Source organism: Otolemur garnettii, unplaced genomic scaffold, assembly GCF_000181295.1.
Source record: "Otolemur garnettii isolate 467f Iridium unplaced genomic scaffold, OtoGar3 scaffold00023, whole genome shotgun sequence".
In the NCBI taxonomy this organism is placed as follows: Eukaryota; Metazoa; Chordata; class Mammalia; order Primates; family Galagidae; genus Otolemur; species Otolemur garnettii.
The window spans coordinates 642,850-655,869 of record NW_003852418.1 but is presented as its reverse complement, the minus strand read 5'-3'; the positions used below and the strand labels follow the sequence as shown (position 1 = coordinate 655,869).

Below are 13,020 nucleotides of genomic sequence, written 5' to 3'. Positions count from 1 at the left end.
ACATCTTAACTCCACCATGTGATTGGGAAACCGTCCTGTCTTAACTGGGTTTCTGTGCTTACTATAGATCTGCCTCCTGAGGCTCCTTAAACTCAAGTGAATTGTTAGAAGCGTTAGCAATTGTTAGCAACTTTCTGTTTTGGAAACCCAGGTTTGTCCTAGGCCTGTACAAAACATAAAACACATGAGAAATTAATGCTAAGCTAGTCCCATTAATAGGGAATGACCATGTAGTGAGAAGACAATGGGCTCTGGTTGTCAAGACACCTGGGTTTACTGATACTAGTGTGTGACCTGGGACAAACCACCACCTTAGTTTTATCCTTGCAAAAAGCCTTTCTAGTGTCGTGGGATAGATAATATGCGGAAATGACTAACCCAGAAAGAGTACTCAAAAAATGTTAAAAGATAAAATAATATCAAATGGAAATGATTACACCAGATTAAATCAACACAAAATAAAAACTAATCTTGCTGTTCTGTACGATCTTATTTTTCACCTATGAGGCTGGGTATAAAGAAAAACAGCAATTATGGCCTCAGTAGACTTCCAGTAAATCACTAACAAATAAATGAATCAATTTAACTCTTGCTTTAGAGTCAGAGACAATACTCATCTTTAAAAGATATGCCAATCAGCTCTCAGGTTACTATAATAGTAGAATTGGGCTTTCATGAAGATCATCTGTTATTTAAGGCAAGATTCACCCAAAGTTTCCTATGATGAGGGCCACTGTCATTCACAGACACTGCTTAATCTACTCCCATCAAGAAAAGGCAAGAAAAGACAGCAACTGAGGTCCTAAGCCTCAATGTAAAAAGATATCTAGAAGAGACACAAATTTAGTCACCTAATCATTGATTCACTGCTTCATTCATTCATCCTTCATTCTTTCCTTTCTCAGCCAAGAGACTTTTATTGAGCATTTACTCTATGGCAGGCACTGATCTGGTCACTGCTTTTTGGGAACTTACAGTCCAATGAGAAGAAAGGCATGTAATCAAGTAATTCCAATAAAGAACAGCAGGTTAAACAGAATGGAGGCAAGTACAAAGCAGAACAATGGTAGCATTCTGCTGCAGTCTATGCTCTGAGGGTCTTTCTCATTTTCAAAGTTACCTACATCCACAGAAGCACAATAGGAGGAAGAAGATTCCACTATCTATTTCCTGGGGGTCTTCGGGCAAATTACTAAATGTCTGTGAGCTTCCTTCCTCATTTGCAAAATGGAAATAAGAACAATGACTTCCCTGGGTTCCCAGGTTGTGCAAAGCCTGGCTCTCAGTGGGCTTCGATACCTGGTAGTCTCTAGGCCAGAGATTTTCAACCTATGTGCTATGGCACACTGGTATGCGGTGAAAATTTTTAAAGATCATTAATTAAATTATTTTCAAAAGAAGTTTAGCACGGTGGCTCACACCTATAATCCTAGCACTCTGGGAGGTCAAGACAGGTGGACTGCTGGAGGTCTGGAGTTTGAGACCAGCCTGAGCAAGAGAGAGACCCTATCTCTACAAAACTAGCCAGGAGTGGCAGGTGCCTGTAGTCCCAGCTACTTGGGAGGCTGAGACCAGAAGTTCACTTGAGCTCAGGAGTTGGAGGTTGCTGTAAGCTATGATGCCATAGCACTCTACAGAGGGCAACAGGCTCTGTCTCAAAAAAAAAAAATGTTCAAAGCACAGTAAGTATATTCTTCTTATTCTTTTTTCATCAAAATAACTTAAGTGCACCATGAAAGTTTAACTATAAGTTAACTATAGATGAGATTATAAAAAAGACTGAAAAACACTGCTCAAGGCCTTTGTTTTGTTCTTTGGGTTGGGTGACATAGGGAGGAACAAACATATATTCTTCTATTTCATTAAGTATGAAAAGTACTTAATGTATGAAAATGCTCATGCTCCTTTCTAAGCTGTTTGTCATTCACTTCAATTCAGGAACACAGCCTCCCCACAAGTGACCCCCTTCTCCCATAAACACAAAGTCAATGTGTCAACTGAAGGGCCAATGTGTCATCAAGGCAGAGGCAATACCTCACCAGCTGCACACCCCCTCATGATATTATCCCATTAGGCTTGGTGTCATGCTCCTAAGAAAAGCTATACTCACTACACTCAGCAATCACAAAGTTCACATGGTCAGAAGTGTCTCTGCCTCACACAAGGTGAGGCATAGCAGAAAATTGCATTTTTAATTAAAATAAGACTTCTTCAACCTCCTGCTGATAATCACAACTAGAACATGGAGACCAACATCAGATAGTTAACAACTCTCCATCCTGCTCTAATGGTGGTTTTAAGCACTCAGAGAAGGGAGGGGAAAAAATTACCAATTTAAACAAAAATGTTTAATCTTCTAATTATGGGACAGGCTTCAAGAGGATGGGGAATTATGTGCAATCTTCATTATGGAATCCCTCACATGACCACTGGCACGAGTCATGTCAGCCAGAGGCAGATGCCATCTTTTTCCTGCACTAAGTCTTCGGTGTCTGCAAGTTTGATGGAGAAGAAAGAAGAAATCTTTAGCAAAAAAAAAAAAAAAGAGAGAGAGAGAGAGAAAGAGAGAAAAATAGGAGTTCTATCTCCAAGTTCATTGTGCTGAATGAGGTATAAGGATCCCCAGTGAGGAGCCAGGAAGATAATATTCAGTGACTTTACATTGGCAGATTAAGCAGCCTGAGGCCCTTGGAAACTTAAAAGTCTTATAAAAACTGCCCAGTTCCGGGTGGTGCTTAAGGAATTCTTTTTATTTGCTGAAAAGTCCTGTCTTCTGGTGGTAAGACATGCATCGAAAATTAGGGTGGTGCCCACCAATGGCACTTCTGGTCAGAAGGAAATCTGTTCCTCTGCAGATAATGCTTGTATCTTTGCTAATTTGTGTTATCTCTGCCCGTTCAGATCTCTATGTGCCAACTCAGGAGAAAAAGTCCCTGCCAACCAACTCTAACAAGTCTGATGGCAGAACTCCCACTGGAGAACTCCCAACGACAGCAATAGCTGGCAATTATTCCCTTTCATTAGGGACAGTCCTTTTTAAGTTTTGTGGGGGGTTTTGAATTTTGATAACAAAAAGTAGCTATTCACAAACCATTGCTCCACTGCAGTCACACAACTGACAGAAACTGAAATTTTCCCCTAAGCTGACTGGAAAAAGATGTCCTAGAAGCAAGCAGAAATGGCTATGCCCCCTAAATTGCCCACTGTAATGTACAACCAGACATGGAGAGGATGGCACAGAAGATCTGGGCAAAGCAGCAGTGATATTTAATCATCAGTTCAGACCATCTGCAACTGTTTTGCATAAGCACATAAAGTTTATGGATTCCGAAGCTTCACGCAAGTTACCAGGTGCCTGGGGTTGGTTGCATTGTCCTCAGGTCCACCAGGGGCTGCTTTTTGCATTCTCTCTGGGCCAGGGTGCTCAACAAAAGGCACCATGCCCACACTTTCTGAGCCAAGCCTGGCACTGAGAGAGAGCTGCTTTTTGATTAAGCCAGAACACAGATTAAATGTTTAGAACTAAAGATTCTGAAAACAACCTAGGTAGGAAAGTAATTATCCCAGGGAGAGCACAGCTTCAGCTGCAGCCCTCTGCAGCACAAAGGAGAATTCTATCCCCTTCAACAACTAAGCTGGCCGGATTGCTGCCCTACAATCTCTTCTCCAATCTGCAGCAATCTTTTAAAACATAAACCAAGTTGTTTATGCTTGTTGTTCTGCTACTTCCCATTTTAAAACACCTAACGGCTTCCCGTGGTACTGAGAATAAAGTTCAAACATGTTAGGGCTCTGCCTCCTCCCCATAAGTGGCCTCCCTGTCCTTATCTCAACAGTCCCCTCTTCACTGGCCACGCTCTAACCATAGTGACTGAAACATGACAAGTCAGTTCTCACCTCAGGGTTTTCGTGTTGTTTTTCCCTTGGACTAACCTACCCTGCTATTCCCACAGCTCTTCACATGGCTGGATCGTTCTCGTCTCAAATGTCACTGCTCAGAGGGGCCTTCTGGAACCTTCTGAAGTAAATAAAATGGCTCTCCCGTTACTGTATTAGCCCATTTCCCCCCTTCATATCCCTATTTTAAATTATCTTGTTTTTGTTTATCTTGTATATTTGCTTCTTTAAGCATTCTTGTTTTTTTTGGTATTTGTTTTTCTTGTTTATTGCCTGTTTTGCTTCCTTGGCTATAATTTCATAAAGACAAGAACTGTGGCCATCTTGTGTATCATTCTATTTCCACTGTCTAGCATAACATCTCACATTTAGTAGGCATCTAATACATATACAATGAATGATTAAAAAATAAAAGGTTCAATGTGGAGCATTAATCCAAATGAAATTTACTAATTCCCCCCAAATGTGGATTGTCTCACACCCTGTGAGCATATGCCACAATGCCCTAGACACAACAGTGAATAGCATTCTATTTCTTCACCAACCCCTGGTGTATGATAAGAAACAATGGCAGAGGGAGACAAGACCAAGACAGAGAACTCACAGTCTGTCAAAGTTGCAGAGTTGGAAAATGTGCAAGGCCTGTGGGTCTGGTTTTGCCCAAACTGTCCTTGATAGGAGGATTAGATGGACCAGACATGGTAAACACTAATGCACTGGGGCCAAAGTGTGGTCTTAAGGGTCTAGCTAGGGTACAACACGCCATATGAGGCACACTTTGGCCCCAGTGCATTAGTGACTACCATGTCTGGCCCGTCTAATCCTCCAGTCCCAGCCATCCAGAGTCCTTGATAACGGTGAGTCAGCATTTGGGAGCTAGAGAGCACATACCAAGCCTAAAGGTGTGTGTGTTTGGGAGGTAAGGGCACAGGATATGAGAGAGAGCAAGCCAAGAGTCAAGCACAAGATAGGAACTAGACAGAGACATAAACAGGTCAAGAACAAGCATACTGGGCTCGGCACCTGTAGCTCAGCAGCTAGGGCACCAGCCACATATACCAGGGCTGCCAGGTTTAAACCCAGCCCAGACCTGCAGAACAATGATGACAACTGCAGCAAAGAAATGGCAGGGCATTGTGGTGGGCACCTGTGGTCCCAGCTGCTTGGGAGGCTGAGGTAGGAGAATCACTTAAACCCAAGAGTTTGAGGTTGCTGTGAGCCATGATGCCACAGCACTCTTCCGAGGATGATATAATGAGACTCTGTCTCAAAAAAAAAAAAAAAAAAAAGAACAAGCATACAGGGTCTCAGGTGACTGAGAGAATGTGGGCACAATGAACATGTATTCATAATGATGATCCTGAGACCACACTGTGACCTACTGAGAAAAGTTAATGTACATGTTAGAGAGATTGCCCCACAAAATGATAAACTACAACTTCTGCACATGTCAAAGAAGAGATGGCATCGTCATACACAAAGCACTACTCTAAACTATTTCGGCAGCAAGTAGTTTGGATCCTGAGACAAGTTTCTTTCCCTCTGGGCTCTGGTTTCTCCATGTGTAAACGGAGGAGGCTGGAATACATCATATCTAGGTTTCTCCTCGTTTTAGCATTCTCACCCCACTCACAGGCTTCAGTTATCTGGAAAATCTGTTTATGAGGAACACCACATTTTCCAACAATAACAGGTAAATGAGTTAGTCCAATTCAATACAGCCTGTACCATTTTTTTGAAAAAGGAACCTTATTATGGGTTTCTTTCCGCTACAATCCTCAATTAATCAGTGGGAATGTCTTTTTTTTTTTTTTTTTGTCCTCCTTTATTGCTGAGCTTCAGCATTCTGTTAATTCTTTGGCATTTCTATAATACCATCCTCTGCCCAACAGAGTTTACTTTTGGCCAGAGCCCCACTCCGTGTTTCAGCTTCTCTGTAAATAATTCTATAACCTTGAGATGTTCAAAAGTTTCCCTCATCAGTCGGGTAAGATATTAGCTGTTCCATTGGAAGCATTAATGTTCAGAGAGGCTGCCAAAAGATAACACAACAAATTATAACTAGAACACTTTTCTTTTTATCCAAAGCTGCAAAATATAATAGCATTCCAACATTATATACCAGCAGAGAACTGATATACTGCTAATGTTTAAGTCTATCAAAGATCCCAAAAGAAACTCTAAACTCTGATGCTCTTGCGGGGGGGAGGGGGAGGAGGTCAAATAAAAAATGTAATCAATCCACAATTTTATGTATCAATAGAATGAATAATGCCAAACTGTTTAATCATCAATCATATTTGCTTTTGGAATAAAGACAAGAGACACACCATGATACTCTGCTTGGTTTCTCAGTTCAATCATAGACTCTGGACACTGCTGGATAGTTAGCTAAAGAGAAGTCCAAGGAATCAAAGTAGATAATCTGCTTACTAGAAACCGATAATCTAAAATGAGTTAAAAGATGGAAATGCAGTATGGTAGTCTCACTAGATCCTTCACTAGTATCTGCCAAAACACAATGGAGCTGGAGTCCTAATACTTACAGATCAGTCACTCCTGGAAATCTATGGAAAATGGTGTGGAACCACAGGCATAAGTCATTTTATTGTATGACATTCTAGACACAGAATATCCATTTTTTATAAATTGAAGGATGGCAGTAACCCTTCATCATCCAAGTCTATCAGTGCTATTTTCCCAACAGTGTATGTTCTCTTCATGCCTGTATGTCACATTTTGGTAACTGTCACAACGTTTCAACCGTTTTTATTATATCTGTTAAGGTGATCTGTGATCAGTGATCCTTGATGTTACTATTATAATTGTTTGGGGGCATCATGAACCATACCATGTAAAACAGCAAACTTAACTGAGAGCGCCAGCCCCATATACCACGGGTGGCAGGTTCAGACCTGACCCCAGCCAAACTGCAACAACAACAACAAAAAAAATTAGCCGGGTGTTGTGGCGGGCACCTGTATTCCCAGCTACTTGGGAGGCTGAGGCAAGAGAATCGCCTAAGCCCAGAGTTGGAGGTTGCTGTGAGCTGTGACGCCACAGCACTCTACTGAGGGCGACAAAGTAAGACTCTGTATCTAAAAAAAAAAAAAAAGAAAGAAAGAAAAAGAAAGAAAAAATTGTTGTTTGTGCTCTGATTGCTCCAATGACTGGCCAGTCCCCCATTTTTCTCCCTCTCTTTGGGCCTCCATATGCCCTGAGAAACATCACTATTGCATCATGGCCAGTTAATAAGTCCACGATGATCTCTAAGTGTTCAAGAGGTTACAAATGATTTAGCTTTAGTAGAAGGCATGTCAAAAGCAACAAAAGATGGGTGGTGCCTGTGGCTCAAAGGAGTAGGGCACCGGTCGCATATACCAGAGGTGGCGGGTTCAAACACAGCTGGCAAAAAAAAAAAAAAAAGCAACAAAAGACTGAAAGCTAGGCCAAAAGATTGGCCTCTTGCACCCAAGTTGTGAATGCAAAGGAAAGTTCTTAAAGCAAACTGAAAGTGCTATTTCAGTAAACATACAAATAACAAGCAAGTCAAACAACCTATTGCTGATATGGAGAAAGTGTGAGAGCTCTGGATAAAAGATCAAACCAGCCACAACACTCCCTCAAGCCAAAGCCTAATCCAGAGCAAAGCCCTAACTCTCCTCAATTCTATGCAAACTGAGAAAGGTCTGAAAGCTGCACAAACAAGTTTGAAACTAGCCAAGGTTGGTTCATGGAGTTTAAGGAAAGAAGCCGTCTCCATAACGTGAAAGGGAAAAGTGAACCTAGATGGCTATATTAAACAACAGATTTTCAGTGTAAATGAAACAATGATGACATATAAGACCTTGATAGCCAGAAAGAAGTCAATTCTTAGCTGCAAAGTTTCAAAAAACAGGCTGACACTCTTGTTGAGGGCTAATACAGCAGGTAATTTTAAGTTAAAGACAATGCTCATTTCATCTATCTGAGGGCCCTAAGAATGATGCTAAATCTACTTGCCCTGGGCTATATAAATAGAGCAAAGAGCCTAGATAAGTGTATCTGTTCACAGAATGGCTTATGAATATTTTAAGTCCACTGTTGAGAACTACTACTCAAAAAAAAAAAAATAATAATAAGATTCCTTTCAAAATACTATTGCTCATTGATAATCTACCTGGTCACTCAAGAGCTATGATGCAGATGCATAAGATTAATGGTGTTTTCATACCTGTTAACACGCTATCCATTCTGCAGCCCATGGAACAAGGAGTAATTCTGACTTTCAAGTTTTAGTATTTAAGAAACCCATTCTTAAGGCTATCTCTTTCATGAATACTGATTCCTCTGATGAACCTGGGTGATGTAAATTAGAAACCTTATGGAATAGATTCACCATTCTTCATGCCATTAAGAACATTTGTGATTCATGGGAGGTCAAGATATCAAATTTTTTTTTTTTTTTTGGCCAGGGCCGGGTTTGAACCCGCCACCTCTGGTATATGTGGCCGGTGCCCTACTCCTTGAGCCACAGGCACCACCCTAAGACATCAAAATTAAAAGGAGTTTGGAGGGAACTGATTCCAACTCTCATGGATGACTTTGAGGGGTTCAACATTTCAGTGGATGAAGTAACTACAGATATGGTACAAATAACAAAAAAGAAATAGCAAAATAACTATAATTAGAAATAAAGCCTGAAGATATGACTGAATTACTGCAATCTCATCATAAAACTTGAACAGATAAGAAACTGCTTCTTATGGATAAGCAAAGAAAGTGGTTTAAGATGGAATCTGTTCCTGGTGTAGATGCTGTCAACACTGCAAAGGATTTAGGATGTTACATAAACTTAGTTGATAAAGCACCAGCAGGTTTTGAGAGGACTGACTCCAATTCTGAAAGAAATTTACTGTGGGTAAAATGCCATCAAATAGTGTCCCATGCTAAAAGAGAAATCTTTTGTGAAAGGAAGAGCTGATCAATGGGGCAAACTACATTGCTGTCTTATTTTTTTTAATTGCCACACCCAACCTAACCTTCAGCAACCACCACTGTGATCAGTCAATAGCCATCAATATCAATGGCAAAATAAGGACAATTCACTGAAGGCTCAGATGACTTTTAACATTTTTTAGCAATAAAGTATTTTCTAATTATGATATGTGCATTTTTTAGACATAACGCTATTGCACACTTAATACACTATAGCATAGTATAAGCATAACCTGTACTATATGCACTGGAAAATCAAAAAATTCATGTGACCTGCTTTATTAGGGGTGATCTGGAACTGAACCCTCAGAACCTTGGAGGTACGCCTGTATTTAGCTGAAGTATCATACTACAGAGCCAAATGGCTGGCCTTGGAGAAGGTAGAGGAGGTATCAGAATTCCTGCTACAACTTCTTCTAATTCCAGTTCCTCTACAGCTATACAAGACTCAAACCAAACCCAACCACTTCCTTTAGGACACTAAGTGGCGGGGTATGGGGGAGTAATTTGTAAATGAGATTCCTGGTACTAAATGAGAAGAAAACTGAGATGTCTTAGTGATAGTAAAGAGATCTCCAGGGAGGGGGGGAGATCTAGGGGAAAGAATTACCGTGTTGATGGCATAATTCTTGCTATCAATGACTGCTAACTGTGGCAGAACATGGTTGTGCTTTAACTACCAAGAACACTTCTATACTGTGGCTACTGTGGCATGTGTAGGTGACAAACTATTCTCATTTCATTGCATAACACTCTAAATCTTAATCTCCAAGGGACTAATAACCTTGAGAATACTGAAGTAGCTTTGTAGAATTCAAGAAAAACTTTTGTTTGTTTGTTTGGAGCATGTGTGTTATTTGCAATGATATCAACAAAGAAAATTACAGCTAATATCTACTGGGAACTTACTATGTGTCAGGCACTATATTACTTAGCACTACCCACACTGTCTCACTCAATCCTCTATTTTAACAAAAGATGGTGAAGTAGAAATTTTTTAGAAGATGGTACAGCAAAGATAGATATTATAATATAATCTTCATTTTAAAGATGAGACCTGAAGGTTAAAGTAATTAGCTGACCCAAGGTCACACTGCTAGCAAGTAGCAGAGCTGGGATTCAAACGTAGGCAATCTGAGTCAGAGTTTATGTTCATCTACTATACTAAACATCAAAAGACACCTAATAGGCACACTCAGAAAGGCATATGCTTTCTCCAATAGTGCTGAAAAGCCATTTTGAACCATCCATATTCTCCAAGATAGTCATTTTTATATAGGAAAACTTCTCTATTGAGTTAAACCCCTTATAAATTCAATCCCCCAATTTAAACAATAACACCAAATGAGAGAACACAGAAAGGTATGCCTGTCTTCCTCAAGTTCACCTCCAAAATGAGGAAGCCAACTCATTAAGACCTATCTCCAAGGAAGCTGGAATAGGAAGGACTGAAGTTTATGACTGGAGAAAGGTTCTCTGTTAGCCTATAGAAGAAATAAACCCACATTCGCCATGCCTATATGAGATCCACAATGATAAAAAGACCTAGAAGGAAGCTACTCATTTGACCAAGTCTTAGAGTCTAAACTTTAGGTGGTGGTGGGTGGAGCAGAAAGGAATGGAAAAAAGACTCCTGAAGATGCAGCACCCCCTCCACGAAGCCTTCCCCAACTTCCTACTGGCAGAGCTGTTGTGCCACATCTTGTTCATGCCGCCATAACAGCACCAACACGTGGAAGTTGGATTCCAAATCCATAGTCTACCCCTATTACACTATAAGCTCCTAATTCCAGTTCCTCTACAGCTATACAAAATGATGTGACACAATCATTTTCCTATCCAGACTGCAAGTTAATCACTTTCATATCCTAACACCTTCTTGACTCCTAAGAGAGGAACTAACCCTCTGCTCATGAGCTTGTATGATCCATGAGGAAAGAACCTTGTCTTTCATCTCCGAGCCCTTTCATCTTTGAGAAATAGCTCCAAGGCTTCTTTCAAGTGTGCTGAATATCAACACCCCTAACTAAAATGCAAAATTAGCCATGGGGACAGGCACAGAAGGAAGCAGAGAATTATGTGATACTAGAATACCTAGTCAGAATATTCAACAGACATATGAAACACAAATCAGGACTAGAGAGCTAACAGCTTTCTATGAAAAGGTACTAAAAGGAAAAGAATGAATAAGTTATTCTAAAAAGATGAGGAATAGGGTTAGAGTCAAACTCTAGTGAAGAGTAGAGAGAAATGAGGCCCAAGAAAATTTTTGGCAAAAGAACACTGTCAACATTCAAGAATGTGGGTTTTGGACATTTTATAAAATAACTGACCAGTACTCTTCAAAAATAAAAGACAAGAAGGGAGTAAGGAAATATGACAATTAGATGCCATGAAAGAGCACAGAAAAAAACCATTGTTGGAAATACTGGGACATGTGAATTAATGTTTTAGTAGCAGTTTAGCTACTAATATTATATAAATGTTAATCTCCTAGTTGTGTTCATTATGCAATGGTTATGTAAGATGTTAACTTTAGGGGAAGCTGGATGAGGAATATATGGAAATTTTGTAAATTTTCCTTAAGTTTAAAATTAATTCAAAATAAAAAGTTAAAAAAACCCAAAGAATATACGTTTTGTAGCTAGAGCAGCAAGAAATGATGACAAGGAAAGCCATTCAGAAACTGAAGTAACAGGTGTGAATCAAATTTTCCTGAAGTCTAACATGAAAGCAGAAATACAGACCAACAAATAGCTGGTAACAGAGCAAAGGCTTTCCAAAAGGGGAAACACCACAGCATAGTTGAAGGCATGTACCGATTCATTCAATCACTAAACCACCACTTAATTAGACATCAACTATGGCTGACACTCTGCTAGGCACTAGTTCCTACCTCTAAGTCTACAGTCTAGTAAAGAATGTGTGCAAGAAGGCACATAAATATGTTTTGTGAGTGTGAGAAGAATGAGCTAGAGGAAAGAGAGAGGATGAGAAGATGCAAAGGGAGAAAATGAATTTTTAAAAATCACTCAGGGGCCAGTCGTGGTGCCTCACACCTGTAATCCTAGCACTCTGAAAGGCCAAGGCAGGAGGATCGCTTGAGTTCAGGAGTTTAAGATCAGCGTGGGCAAGAGCGAGACCTCCATCTCTACAGGTGCATTATGGTGGGCACCCAGCTACTCAAGAGGCTGAGGGGGGATCACTTGAACCCAGGAGTCTGATGTGAGCTAGGGTGATGCCATAGCATTCTATCCTGGGGTACTCTACCCAGAGGCAACCGAGTGAGACTCTATCTCCAAAAAATAAAAACAAAAACATTAGACAAAAGACAAAATGAAAACACTCTGAAATGGACATATCAGTGAGAATAGCTCTTTATTATTCAGTCACACTTCTAACAAAAACTTCAAAAACTACTAAACTCATGCATAAAGAGCATACTTCATGATGCTGCAAAATGACATGATTAGAATCATATTCTTAGGGTTATAGGTAAGATGAGACTACTACAGAAGGAAAGATATATTTGAACACTGGTATTCAGGCTTTCAGTGATGTTTCTTATCCACACAGCAACAACAAAAAAGCAAACAGAAAAGCTCAATTACACAACTGCAACTACTGCACTAAGAACAAGACGAGAAATACAAATGATAAACACACAAGAAAAAAAATGCTTATTAAAGCAACCTTCAACTAATATTTTATATTCCTACTAGACTAACAGAAAAAAATATAACTAGTACTATCAAGATTGCAACAATTACAATGGAATATACAGTTTACAGTTAGTACTATAAACTGATAAAGGATTAACTCCACATGAACACTACGGATTACTTAACAATTTGCAGCTGAGAGGACCCCATACTCTCCTGCCATTCCCCCTCCCATTCACCCAAAGCTCTAAACATTTCACTCTGAAATATTAAGGGTTTTTGCTCCTTATAGTCCCAGTCAAGAATGACTGTCCTCAAGCTACTTAACTATCCACAGATCCTACTTAACCATCATCACCCTTTCTTCAAAGACCAAACCAAATCCATTCCCTCAACACATCCCCTCTCTAGGCACATCCAGTCTTTCCTTCCATTATACTCTCATGCTTTTATTCATACGGTTAGTTGTTTAAAGGCCTGTCTC

The 13,020-nt window shown here is 40.0% G+C and overlaps 1 protein-coding gene across 1 annotated transcript in view; it reads right to left on the bottom strand.

The window, feature by feature from the left end:
* CTNNBL1 (catenin beta like 1) overlaps positions 1 to 13,020 on the bottom strand; it is a 171,265-nt gene that overhangs the window by 152,680 nt on the left and 5,565 nt on the right. The window lies entirely within an intron of this gene.